This window comes from Plodia interpunctella, chromosome 9 (assembly GCF_027563975.2).
Source record: "Plodia interpunctella isolate USDA-ARS_2022_Savannah chromosome 9, ilPloInte3.2, whole genome shotgun sequence".
In the NCBI taxonomy this organism is placed as follows: domain Eukaryota; kingdom Metazoa; phylum Arthropoda; class Insecta; order Lepidoptera; family Pyralidae; genus Plodia; species Plodia interpunctella.
The window spans coordinates 8407848-8421472 of NC_071302.1; the positions used below are offsets into that span (position 1 = coordinate 8407848).

A 13625-nucleotide genomic window follows, 5' to 3' on the forward strand; every position below is an offset into this window, starting at 1 on the left:
TGTGGGTGGACACACACCTGAATCGTATTAGGAAAACTTCCAGCGAAACATTAAATGACTATGTTGATATTCCTTCAGTCAAATATCACAGAATAAGGATGCGATTAACAAAGTTAAATTGCGATATTGATATTTAATATATTGTCAAAATGTAAAAAACATAGTCATCAAAACTGTAGTAAAAATGCAGCGAAGCTGTCTGGACTGGACTGAAGATACCAAGCAAGGCCGGCAAGAGATTGGGGCACGCACTACAATCACTCAAAGGAATTCGAAATCAAAAGTGAACATAATTTAATACGCAAAAGGTGAGTGTAAACTTTATAATTTAAACAAGTTATGATCTCCCACGCTCTTAACCTATATCCCAGAAGAACTCCCATATTTTTAATATGGGAGTTCTTCTGATAGTAGCAATTAATAAAGATTCCACTGAAGATACCACATATGTGCGAAATAAATTGATAGAAAGTGAAAATGGCTACCACCTAAAAGATTGATGGCTATCTGATATATCATGAAACTGGAAATAAAGGATTAACCTACCGAACCGGTTACAGTTAAATTATTTTGCTCACGCAGTTTATTACAGTTTTAAAAATATATCTCTGGTTGTATTATTCTTCAAGTCTCACGTAAGTTATGAGTTATAAATCGTTTTACGGAGAACGGCTGCCAGATAAATACTTCCGTGAACATACAAATTACCGAAAGATAGTTTGCAATGTTTTAGTGCGACGCCTCCGTCGATATCTGAACAAAACGTGGGCGGCCGATGCATTGCCGATCCTTAAACGGAAACCTTGTTTACCTACTTGTCTTCCCTTTAGGATAGTTCATATCGATGGCCCACAAGGTCTCGACTCGTGTACTTTATCTTTTGACATGGAAATTAATAAGTGCAATCAAGCAATCGGGCTATCCTTGATGAATATGATTCAAATAAGCTCGCATTTCCGCAGTCGTGACCCGCGCCTGCCGAAGATACATAAACATCACGAATGTAGCGACAAAGGCGTCATTCCCATTTTTTACAACATACTAAAAAGGAAATAAATGATTCCATTTGCATAATCGACAAGAAGCTGTCATGGTTTAGTCTTTATTTAGTAGTTTAATCGTATAAAATGCAATGTATTGAATAATTTAGAAATAAACGGTCATGATACGGCCCGGTTAGAGAGAGCGTACTACAGGAAAGGCTCTATGTGATGGTCAATGTCATTACTACTCGATAATACTGTACAATATAAACAAAGGGCTTGTATGAGTCAAAAACATATGCAAGTTTTACCACACTTCCTATATATAATGCAAACATAACACGTGCAGTACTCGTCATAGGAACGATTAGACAATCGCTGTTGTAATCATTGACCGACGATATTTCACCAACCACCCTTTATAAAATCACGTACAACAATACACACTACGAGGAAAAAGGTGATTAATACCGAATTACGTTTAAAATCCTAACCGACAAATAAAGGACAAGCAATAAACTTTCGTCTGTAATTTAGTAAATTACAAAGCTGACAAGAACAACGAACCGTAGCGCAGTCGCGCCAACAAATAAATTTCAATCGAGTGAAATAAAGCCATCGGAGACAATTGCCACAGAAAGTGTGCTTGTCAATTCAGGTTAAAGTGATCATTCTCGCTGATGAGTCAGGTCTGACTGCCCGAGACTAACTGTTTTACACTAAGTTTGAGCTTGCTCCAATTTCCTACATCTTTTTAGATCACATAACAATGCACGGTCTCATTACGCCTCAGTGTCGTTTTTGTCAATACTGTTTGTTATTCATTTTCAGCCATTGTTTGTTCCAGTAGATACAACACATGATTACCAGTATATGAAGTTAAAGGCACAGTACAGGCAGGCACATATTTGTATTGTATGTGTATGTATTGTATTTGTGTGTATATGTTTGTTGTTACTGTACAAATTGATTAATAGTTATCATTATAATTGTATTGACCTATTTAATGTTTCATAGAAACACGACCCACGCGTACCGACGAAACAATGATCACATTAGCATGTGTTCCGTAAAAACTTAACGTAACGGATTCTTGTACCATTTAACAAATATGTGCATATTTAATGCTAAGCTAACTAAATCATTCAACCACCTCTAATATGAATACAATGAAGACACATTAATGAAAAACAAATCTCGGCAAAACAAGGTACAACCGTTATGTACTTAAATTACCACTCATAGATTACCCTTTATCTGTGCTCCGGGGGTCAGATTCTCACGCAATCGAAGTTCACTTAACCATTTATATCAGATTTAGCCAATTTTCCTGAAAAGTTTTGCATTAAAAAATGAAGTTCGAACGAACTCATCGATTGAACTTTTTCGTTTGTTTTGCTTAAAACCATCGAAAAAAGTGGAAAAAAATTAATAAACTTTGCGTGAAAATTGGATCTTAAGTACATTACGTTTTATTTCAATAATCTAAAGATTTATATCTCTTTAGATTATGGAAATAAAACTAGTTTATTAATTAGTTTAAATAGATTTAGATTATTGAATTGAATAATAAAATCCCGTGAAATGGAGAGTTTTATATAATAAATGTGCTAATTTATTAAACGGGTTCACACCATTGCTTTCACTAGTTCCAACAGCTGGCGGGCAGGCGACCCACCGTCGGCTTCGCCCACAACCGAGTTCCTAAGAAAGAGTCTCAAGTCTAAAATACTACCTACGTTCATATTTTAAGCTAATTAATATTATTGTTGAATTATGAATTGTTTCAGAATCCAATTGACATAGTGAAAGTGAAAACGTGTCACGGTTTATAGTCTTGACGGAGAAAGGCACACTGGTGTCAAGTTTTAAGATATTTGGACAAGTATATAACAAAATTAATTAATTAAACTCTTGGTTTTAATATTATTCTGAATAAATTTAAAAGTTAACACAGAAGAGTGTTGTAATAATTTTTATACTTGTAACATCGTCACAGCATATAATTTATTTAATATTTTATAAGACATCAACTGGTCTAAACATTATTGATTATAGATAATATGATGTTAGAATTATTCAAGGAATGCTGGGCAATGAATGAGTTTGGTCATGTGAGCAGTTCTGCGAACAATCGAGTTAATTTCCAAGACATAAGAGACAACAAACTGCAGAACAATACGCCTGCCGCAATTACCGTTCTTGCACGCGCCACACGTACTTTCTCGAGACTTGTCTGCGCGTTTCCACTTCCACGACACTGATCACTTTAAAATTAAACAGTTGCTTTCATTTAAATGATGCCCACACAGAAAACCTGTCAGGCTACTCAAATTCTTGTATTGCTTTGGTTATGGTATATATTTTGTTGAATGCAGAAAGAGTCAAAAGGTTTCAAAATAACTGAGCTTATATATAAAATATATTAGGATATCAATGGGCGATCGCGCTCAAACGGGCGGTTGATTGAGTGTAAACACATCAGCGTTGACACTGTGTATTCACGTGTGACGACCGTGGGTGAGAAAGTCTAAAAACGCTCCCTTTTATCTTTAAAACAATTAATTAGTCTTACAAAACGTTAAATAAGCCTACACTCGCTTTCGTCTCCTAAAATGGCGATAGCAATAACGATGAGTAATGAATAGAGAGCTGCTTTAATTCGCGCCGCTGCCTGCGCCCACGCACTAGGTACCGCGCATCCATTCGGAACAATGCTTACTGGTTTACTTTCTCGATTGACTCATACTGATACATTGAATATCTGGCAACATGGTTAGATTAATGGAACAGGTCTAGATTAATCTTCGACGGCTTCAATCTCTGATGTCAACAATATCACTTTCATTGACATCAATACCCCGTCTGTCTGAACGATTGATATAGGCCGCACTCTGATGCAAACGATATTAGTATATAATATACATAAAAATATTAACAAATAAATGATGCTATAGTGTTAAGGTAAGTATATACTAGTTTTATGGCTTGTATTTAAAACAAAATTTACATCTGCCACTAATTGAAATATAAATATTTGTGGTTTTCACGGAAAACATCAATAAGCCACAGGGCGACCTCCGTCAGCGTAACCCTGAGGAGGCACAATGTCCTCGCAAAACCTTTAATTCAACAATAGGCGAAGTCTGTACAAAGAAATGACGAATTATTAACCGGCTCCAGCCAGGAAAGCGCGTATTAAAAACGAAAATAAACTTATCAAAGGACATTTTAAGCAAAGATACGTCGACGCGACGTTTTTTTAATAACGCGTGAGTTTGGACAGGGCGGAAAACAGAAATTTACGGCTTCCGCGATGAAACCTTCGACTGACATGGGTCTGCCGACCTCCATACAAAATTAAATTGATGTTTCGAGCAACTTGTCTAATAAGAAATGCTCTTTTCTCATGGTTGCATTATTAAAGAAAGTCGCAAATTCAAGAACTTCTACGTAATGTTTTATATAGGGAATTGTTCTTAATATATCATATATGTATGTAAACGAGTGCATTGTCGCAGTTGCGCAGGCGCATGAAAGCGCTAATGAACGCATGTCGCGCCGCTGACCCCCGACCCACGCGGGTTCGATGCCCGGCGACGTATCCCCCACGCCCCGCACCACATGCCCTTACAACTCCAGTACGAAGCCAGACAACATTATCATGTTCATCAGTACTTGGTCATTGTACTTACTTATACACTAACCAATAACAAACTGGAGTTTTAAAAGGTCGACCAAAATCGGACTGACTGATTGAAAAAATGACTGTCGTCATAAATTTATCATCGGGTAGGAATTTCTAGAATACGACATAATTGGAATGCGCGAATTACTTCTACGGTCTTTGAAATTGCATCATCGTGTTTTTATACCAATATGCTTACAAGCTCGAAAGAAAGTTCGTCAGTGGTAGTAGCAGTTGTTAAAGAAAGCTAAGTAACTTACTGCAATCTACAGACAGAGAAGCACAGCTGTTAACGGCAGCAGCCATAACAGCAATACGATACTATAACGTTGATATGGATGGATGCATGCATACATAATCACCTAATTGAATGTGCGGCTTCGTGCAAATGATTTCAACGAATCACAAGTTCACTACAGTTCATTAGCGAACAACTTGGTGAACGAAACGAGTCACCATTTATTAATGGAAATCAAATATCTACAATTATTATTTTATTCATATGAAAAAAAATCGATCCGAGCTGTGCCAACATTACATTTTAGTTAAAAATCACGTATGACATGTAACAAATAAGGTAAGTTTCTATTTCTTTACTAGAAAAGTATTTTAAAATGTAGCATGGGATCTGGGAGTGGACGAGTACTAAGAGTCGAGTAAAAAGTTGATTTTTCCTATAATTGTCAAGAAGAGCGACCGCACCTGTTTCCAATTACACATAAACAGACACATGATGTTAAAAACAACCAGACACTGGAAAAACTCGTCATATGCGAAGTGAAACTAGACATGTATCGCACACAACCAACAAGTACAACACAACCGCCAATATTCAATAGAAAAACGATGAAAGTTGGGTCTATGTAAGGTTTCAATTTTCTAGCCATTCATTCACCGCTTTCTTTCTGTTTGACGAGTAATTAAAGGGCAACTTTGGCGTAAGGTAAAAATGATTATGCTTGCTATCGTAATCATTTTTACCTTACCCCAAATTTGCCCTTTATTACTCGTGAGTACAAGTGGTGAGAATGTGACATAGCAAAATGGCAGCTAGGGACGGGATTCGCGAAGGTCCCGGGCAGGGGCATGCGTTCGGGAGCAACGTCCCGGGGACCGGTTCACTAATCGATCCGCACCGGCTCGCTTCTGTCCGCACCTTAACGTAGCTAACGGCTCCTACAACCAGCAAGACCAGATATTGCCAGTGCAATTCCCCGCACTTCTCGCTGGTATAGAAAATTCTTACACAACCAGTATATTGACTAACGGTAGAATATCACCAATCAACACACAAGACGGCAGAAAATAAGGTTTTAATGCACTTGGTATCTGAAAGTTTACTAGATATAATCGCCCCGCGCCTTTTCAAACAAAAAATGAAATATGACAGATAACTCGTAAAGTATCTACCCGCTGCAATTAAAAGTTTCAAGGAAGTGTATTTTCCTTACATTTAAGCCATTAGGTTTGTCCTGCAGCTAATTACATAAAGGTGCACGTAACTATCGTAACGGGTACATAATATTGATTTACCACTATTGGTGATGTAAGACCTAAACCCGATAATAAATTCAAGTGATCAAGTCATTATGTCACTACTCAGTTTTAAAAGTTTGCTGCCATCTCTTCACTTGAGACGTGCAGTATTCTTCAAATCAATATAATCGGATATAAAACACGACAGCCAATTTCCGCGGACGTGACAATGAGGCTATTGTTCAATCGTTTTATCGTACAAACGACGGACGCGACAAATGTCAGACTCAAACAGAAACTAACTTCACCACGATTCACTTTCTTGTCGAGTACCAATTTGTTGGTTTATTCCTTAGCCACAGAGCATTCGAGCACATTGTTCGCTTTCCTACATTTGATCTACACTTCCTACAGTATTCAGCATCCATTGGAAATTTGGAACGCCAATTTTATCCAGGGTAACATCCAGCCACCTCTTGTTGTTAAAGGAAATCTTGAGACAAATCAAAGTTATCTTTCGCGACGTGGAAACGTCACAATATCTCTCTCAAACGAGTCCAGCGTACGAGTTAAATGTGCAATGCGCTATCTCTCGAATGATTTACGTGCAGCCCATGTAGGGCCCAACAGAGTGATTTATCGTACTTAAAATGCAATAAATAACCAGCGCTCGATCAAATGTTGTTTTATAACAATATGTCCATTTTGACCAGAGCATATCTTTTACTTTATATCTACGCTTATCGCATAAAAAATCAATCAATGTCATACAAATTGGAAAGCGGAAAAGAATGGAAAGAGTGAAGTAATCAATATTAAGTAAGAGATTCATTGAAAGAGATTCATACATATTATAAAAAGAAGAAAGTTGTCTCAACTGCATGAACGCGATAAACTCAAAAACTACCATACGGATTTTTGTACGATTTTCAAAATAGTGTGATTCTGAGAAGGTATAATTTATTATGGTTTGACCAGAGCGAAACCGCAACGGGCTGAAGTATTACATTAAATATGTTCATTTTATTTTTGCATAAAAACCAAAGTGGATGTTTTTATACAATTTGATGGTTTATTTTATCTCATACATAGCAGGGATGTAATTTGGCACTGATTATAATCTAATCTTAGACGAGAACATGTCGAACGCCAGTTTTCTTTCGCGCAATAATGTGTTACATATTAGCGTCACGATAAATCGCCTTGGTCTGATTCGAGTAAGGAGTTTATCTGTCGCAAGTGCCAGTTTGGCGGACAATAGCGCAGAATGAATAACACACTGCATAAAGACATCATCTCAACGAGACAAATTCGCTGACAAGAGCACTGTAAATTGGCTACGACACTTTTAACAGTCATTTAAGCTTTAAAAAACGCTTTCTTAAATATGTTTTCAAATTTAAGTTTCAACATCTTTCAGATTCTCGGTATTTAGGTAGCATTAATGAAATCAATAAGTACATAATGGTGTAATGATCAAGACGCCCGCCTGTGTATCAAAGATCTCAGGTTCGTATCCTACTCGTACCATATGAGTTTTTATACCAATCTGACTCATATACATATAGGTATAGTAGTTTTCATAGACCTCCACTTGCTTCCGGTGAAGGAAAACATCTGCACACTGGTGGACAGTTTAGTAAGCAGTCGTAAAATCATGTCAGATGCCTTTAGGCGACTTGAATAAAATTTGACACCATTGTTAGCAATAACACACTCGATATGATGATGATGAGTAAGTACAGAATAGCATATGTTCCATTAAAAAGATGTGATTCAAGCTATCGATGGGCCGATTGTCTAAGAACCAGAATGCATGTAATTAATAAAAAGCAAGGAAATAACAGTAGCTGCAGATAAGTACTGATGTATTTTTCACGTTTCGGTGAAACAAAGTTACTAGATTTAATTTTAGTTATAGATAACTCAGTAAAATTTTTTGTTTGTAATAACTTTGTAGTAAGAAATACTAAAGAAAAAGCACAAAAGAAAGATACATGTACAACTGCGGATTAACCAAAGTAGGGATTTCTTATAACAGTGACTATTTTTTTAATTTGAAGTTAAGATTTTTTGATGCTTCTTTCGATAATTTGGTACAAACTAAAAGATAACACAACACACATATATCTTCCTCCATTCATGGAGTTTGTTAAAAACCGATATCAAAGCTGAAAAGGAAACAATTCTTTGATATTTATCAAAGAATTGTAACCTTATGCAAGCGCATTAAACGAAAATGATGAGGGTATTAAGGTAGTAGATATTTTTAAAGCTTCTTATTCCTTTTTTTTAGTCTTGATTTACTAGTTCGTTATATATTTAAGTGGATGGATAATGAATATGATGATGCTGACAGTAGAGGAAGGCAAGTATAGACTAACGAGCACCATAACGTGTACATAAATCGACGATCGGATAGTATCGGGCTGCGGTAGCGGTATAAATCGCTTGGCCGCAACGTTCCGCCTCGCGACATGGAAAGCGTTTCTTGGCCGAGATCTACGCAGATCACGCCAGATAAATCTCGCGCCGCGTGCCTTACCGATCTGGGAACGCGGAGAAATCAAAAATACTGCATTTACTACACTTATCCAATATGAACAGGAATCACTAAACGCCTCATTGTGACCAGATTGGTTTTTAGTCTTATTGTTGTGTCCTACCAACGGCACGCTGACCTTACGACACCTCAGATAATTCTGTCTATCTCTGTCTTCGTATAGGCTTTTACAAATCTAAGCGGTTAAGAAGACTATTACAAGAATGCAATTATTGATGACGCGTAGCCAAAGTCTTCGCAGTTTTCATAATATACACTTGTTTCATGACAAGTTTAAGCCTAAGACTGGTTGCGACTAGAAGCGTTAGGTGTTTGCAAAAAGCTAAGCGTAGGCCGCAGCTGCACCTACTGCACTTCTAGTTTTACTGTGTCAAGAACAACTCCTCTCGCCCCCACCCCGCTTGTGCCACTATTTGTCAGTTCACAATTCACAAAATAACAGCTCTTGCGACAATTGGCGTCTCGAATCCTGAAGTATCGTCGTAATTCATCAACAAAGGAGTACAGTTTCCTTATTTAGTGTCCCACTCTATGTCTGCCATGACAACAACAATGTACATAACATATTTCGAATAGCACAAATGACGCATATGATGACGTGACACGGGCCCTCGGTTAGTGAAAAACCAAAATAATGTAGTGCTTTTTGCAGATAACATAAAGATAACCGTTTTAGCCGACGACCTTTCAGAGGTCCTTGGCATACAATCGTTGCGAAACTTGAAACACAAGAAAATGAAAAAAATATTGACTCTTATGTCGATATTATCGTATTCGCAAAAGAAGGAATATTTATAGTGCTTGTGTAAGGTGCGCGTGAATATTTAACATAATTTATGTTCAGGACGTGCATGTACCAACAGACAGAGCATCGCAATTACAGTTTGGCGTTAGATACATCCTTGAATCGTATGCAGACATACGATTAAAGAAATCATTTCCAAAGCACGTACATTCTCATTTTGCAATAACCTGCAATTACTGTCGCCGCTCCTTTGTGCAAAATATCAATTTATAGTTGTGCGCGCTGAATTCATTATGTATTTAAATGTGTTTAAGCCCTTTAGTCAGCAATGACTTGAAGAGTTCATTGACCTCCTGGACAAATCCAGTCTGTATTATAACTAGTTACATTAGCATTGCCACAAAGCATTGCATGTCCACTAAATTACAACTTCAGAAGTTTAACATATTGAAGAGAAAAAAATGAAACTTATAATGTGAAACATATTTTATATAATTTGAAAGTCTCCAACAGTAACAAAACTATAGGTAACAAGCATAAGACACCATGACATATAGACACTATAAATGCTATTTTATATTTCTAGATTTGGCTTGTGATACCTTAACATAAACACTATAGAAATCTTATGCATAATAATCATAATCACTAGTGATGTGCCGAATAGTGGCTTTACCGAATAACCGAATACGGTTAACGTTTTCCGAACCGGACAAATAATTCGACCGAATACAAATAGAGGAAAAGCTGCCGAATATCGAATATCAAACGAATATTCAGCGCATCTTTAATAATCACAAAAAAATATGCCGTAAAAAATAACTATGGATTTAAATGAACTCATGATTTTTTTAAAATATATTCGTTGATTCAAATTTCTACGTATAATGGGAAGTGTTTAAGGATGAAATTGAGGTAAATAAATAAATAATATAATCATAAAATATCGCGCGTGGCCAAAAGAAAAGAATACGACTTTGACGCGGAAAAATGTCCATAATATTACTTTCGATGTGGTGAATCATAACCCAATAACTTCCAGGGAAAATACTTTAGTAAGAACTGGAAGGAATTTCATCACTCACTAGCGTAGAAACTTAAGAATTGATTGATCCCATATGCCGTCACATATCAGTTAGGCTATTTGTAGTTTGCAGAACAAAGTCAAGTATACTGGAACTTGAATTCAACTGGTTAAGAAAAACTCAAGAGCGCTCTCACGACGCGACACAAAGGTCGCAGTAGGTATAAAATTAAACACGTGTGGAAACGACACCGCATGTATGTATACACTTACGATGCCAATTTGCTCAACGAGACACACCTACTTAATCATACACCGAATTGATTGGCAGGTATACAGACATCAGAAAAGCCGCTCAGATCAGTCACGACAACGAGACATAATTTTTTAAATCATTAATCGTATTGAGCTTTATTCCGCCACATAACAAGTTACTTATTCAGTTTTATCGTGTATCAGACTTCGCACTGTCGAAACCTTGCATTGTTGATGGTTCGTCCTTCTCAAGTTTATATTCCTTTTTATTTGTATGATAAAAAAATTCATTCGAAGCACATCAAATCAAGTCATCGACAATAAAATAATTTAACCCAAAATATAGCAAGATAAACAAAATACTAATGAATTTCAATATGAATCAGTTAATGGCCAAAAGCATTTAGGACGTTATCAACTGTCACTCTCACTGTTCTAGACAAAAGATGAATCTTAAATTTTTAAATACATATAAAAATGACCGTGGAAATGATATCTGTCGAGGAAATATAAAGCAGACAAGCCTATTGATTCAGCATGGTACGGTATCCACAAAGCAAGGTCCCAAGGAGCGAGGTCGATTGATTCACCTGGCACGACTTCCTGCAAATATGACTTATGCCCTCCGACGGACCCAGCGCTGCAGATAAGTACCGTAATGTAACTTATACCTTACTCACCGTTACACTGAACACCACAATCATGTGCGTCATAATCTTCTAAATATTATGTTGTTCGATCCTCTGCTCTAGTGATTCGATATTTTCCTTTATGTACATCTAGGTATTTCAATGTCAGTTAATAGACATTATCCACATTTTGACTCTTTGAATAGATAAAAGGATGGCTCTCAGAGCGTTTCGACCGCTGCGGCCGCGCCGTCGTTACCAATTTTCAAAATTAAACAAAGACTAGAATTCGTTTTATTTTGAAAGAAGTCATCAGCATAAGCGCAATAATTATTAAGGTAGCTGTCGAACAAAAATTTGAACAGCTTTTTTTTCCTAAGATATATGTTAGAGTATATAGTATGGAGAGTATATAGTATGTATGTTAGAGTATATAGTTAGGACAAGTCCAGAAATGCGATTTTATTTTTGGCACACCTTTTAAAGTATTTTCACAGTATGTTTTTTCTTCTTGTTAGGGCCTTCGAGTCATGAAAATTAAAATTTGTCATCTACCCTATTTAAGGTTAGGTTAGGGTATGGTTTTTCATTTATTAATTTTTATAAGCGTTACTTTCGTTTTATCGATGTCAATGTCAATCAATAATTTCGGAAACATAAATTACATATAAATAAATTTTGGCGACCTCTGTGCCCGCCCGCTACTAGAGCTCCTGGTTTCGATCTCCAGTGCGAGCATATAAATATATGCTAGGTACAAATGTACCTGTGAATACAGATATTTGTCTGCGGTTCAGGGTGAGTTGTGCCAGTTTCTGTATTTGTGGCCATCGATACGAGCTAGTGCTTATAGTATGGGCCGTTAAGTGTTGTACATTTAATTTAGTTTGACTAAATATTTTTCTACAGTAATCAGTTGAATCTTCTTCTTGGAAAATATAATTAGGAAGAATATTTACACTGATTGATTTTGGCAATATAAAGTGCCTGTGAAACTAATTGAAATACAATAATGTCAGTTTGTGAATTCGATTCAAGGTGAACGAGACATATGGGTGTACACTGGGAAGGTTCTTTCATCTCTTCCAAGTAGCGATGGGTCAAAATAATTCATTAAAATATTTTTTATTTTTTTTTTTACTTTAAATATGTTGTTTAATATTTAAGATGACTACCACTAGCTAGATGACAGTTGTCGTAAAAATCATGATGCCTTTAAGAAACTTAAATTTGAGATCAGTAACGTGTTAGCAATACATTCAATAAAAAAAAACAAGAAATTTGACTCATTATTCTATTAAATTTACACATTTTAATCATATCTGCCTAATACTACATCCATGTAGACTTATTAATATATTTAATATTATAATGTAAAGAGGAAAAAGATTAGAAAGTTTAACAGCAAAAAAAACATTAGTACTTTAGTACAACTTCTATAAATTGACAATGTTGAGAAGAAGCCTACGATTAGTCATCATAGATGCTCATATTGGTCACCGGGTTTTTGTCGGTCAATTTAGGACTGATTGGTTTTTTGTAGAATATGATTTATAAGTAGTCATGTTCAACCGATAGATTTGTTGACATTAAAAATATGTATTTTAGTTTAAACTGACGGGTAATTTTAATTATTTATTAATGTACCCAATAACATTTAAGATTTTTCGAACACCTATCGCTGTCGCTATTGAACTTGTATAAGTGCAAATATTAAACTGCAGTATAGATTGGATATGCTACAGATATATAATGCACACACGGGGCTCCGCTCCCGTGGGAATTTTGGGATAAAAAGTTCCCTATGTGTTATTCCAGGTTACATTCTACCCGTGTACCAAATTTCATGCACAAACTTTGGCATTTATAATATTAGTAGGATAATGCCAGATGAGACAGCATAACTATTAGTATTTATTACATATCTTAAGATCATTAATTCTAATTTAATTTTTATATTTATTTTTAATTTTTAATTTAATTAATATATATTCAGCTATGAAGTTTAAATGTGAACTTTCGCCAACGTTTAGAATATACCAAAGCTTTATCGTAATTTCAGTCACGAATGAATGGGCCAATATTACGGCAATGGCAATCATGGTACACGAACTGTATGCGGGTGGTCATTGCGGCACCTTCTCCACGGAAACCTATGTAGGCTTGGTATGTATGTGGATGTAGAGAATTAACTGAAAATTCTAATGTCATATCATGCAAGTTTTTTTCCTAAAATAGATACCTATACCATGTGGGTGTTAC

At 36.0% G+C, this 13625-nt stretch overlaps 1 protein-coding gene across 4 annotated transcripts in view; it reads right to left on the bottom strand.

The window, feature by feature from the left end:
• Nucleotides 1-13625, bottom strand: part of Doa (Darkener of apricot) — a 54350-nt gene that overhangs the window by 34768 nt on the left and 5957 nt on the right. The gene's annotated exons all lie outside the window — the stretch shown is intronic.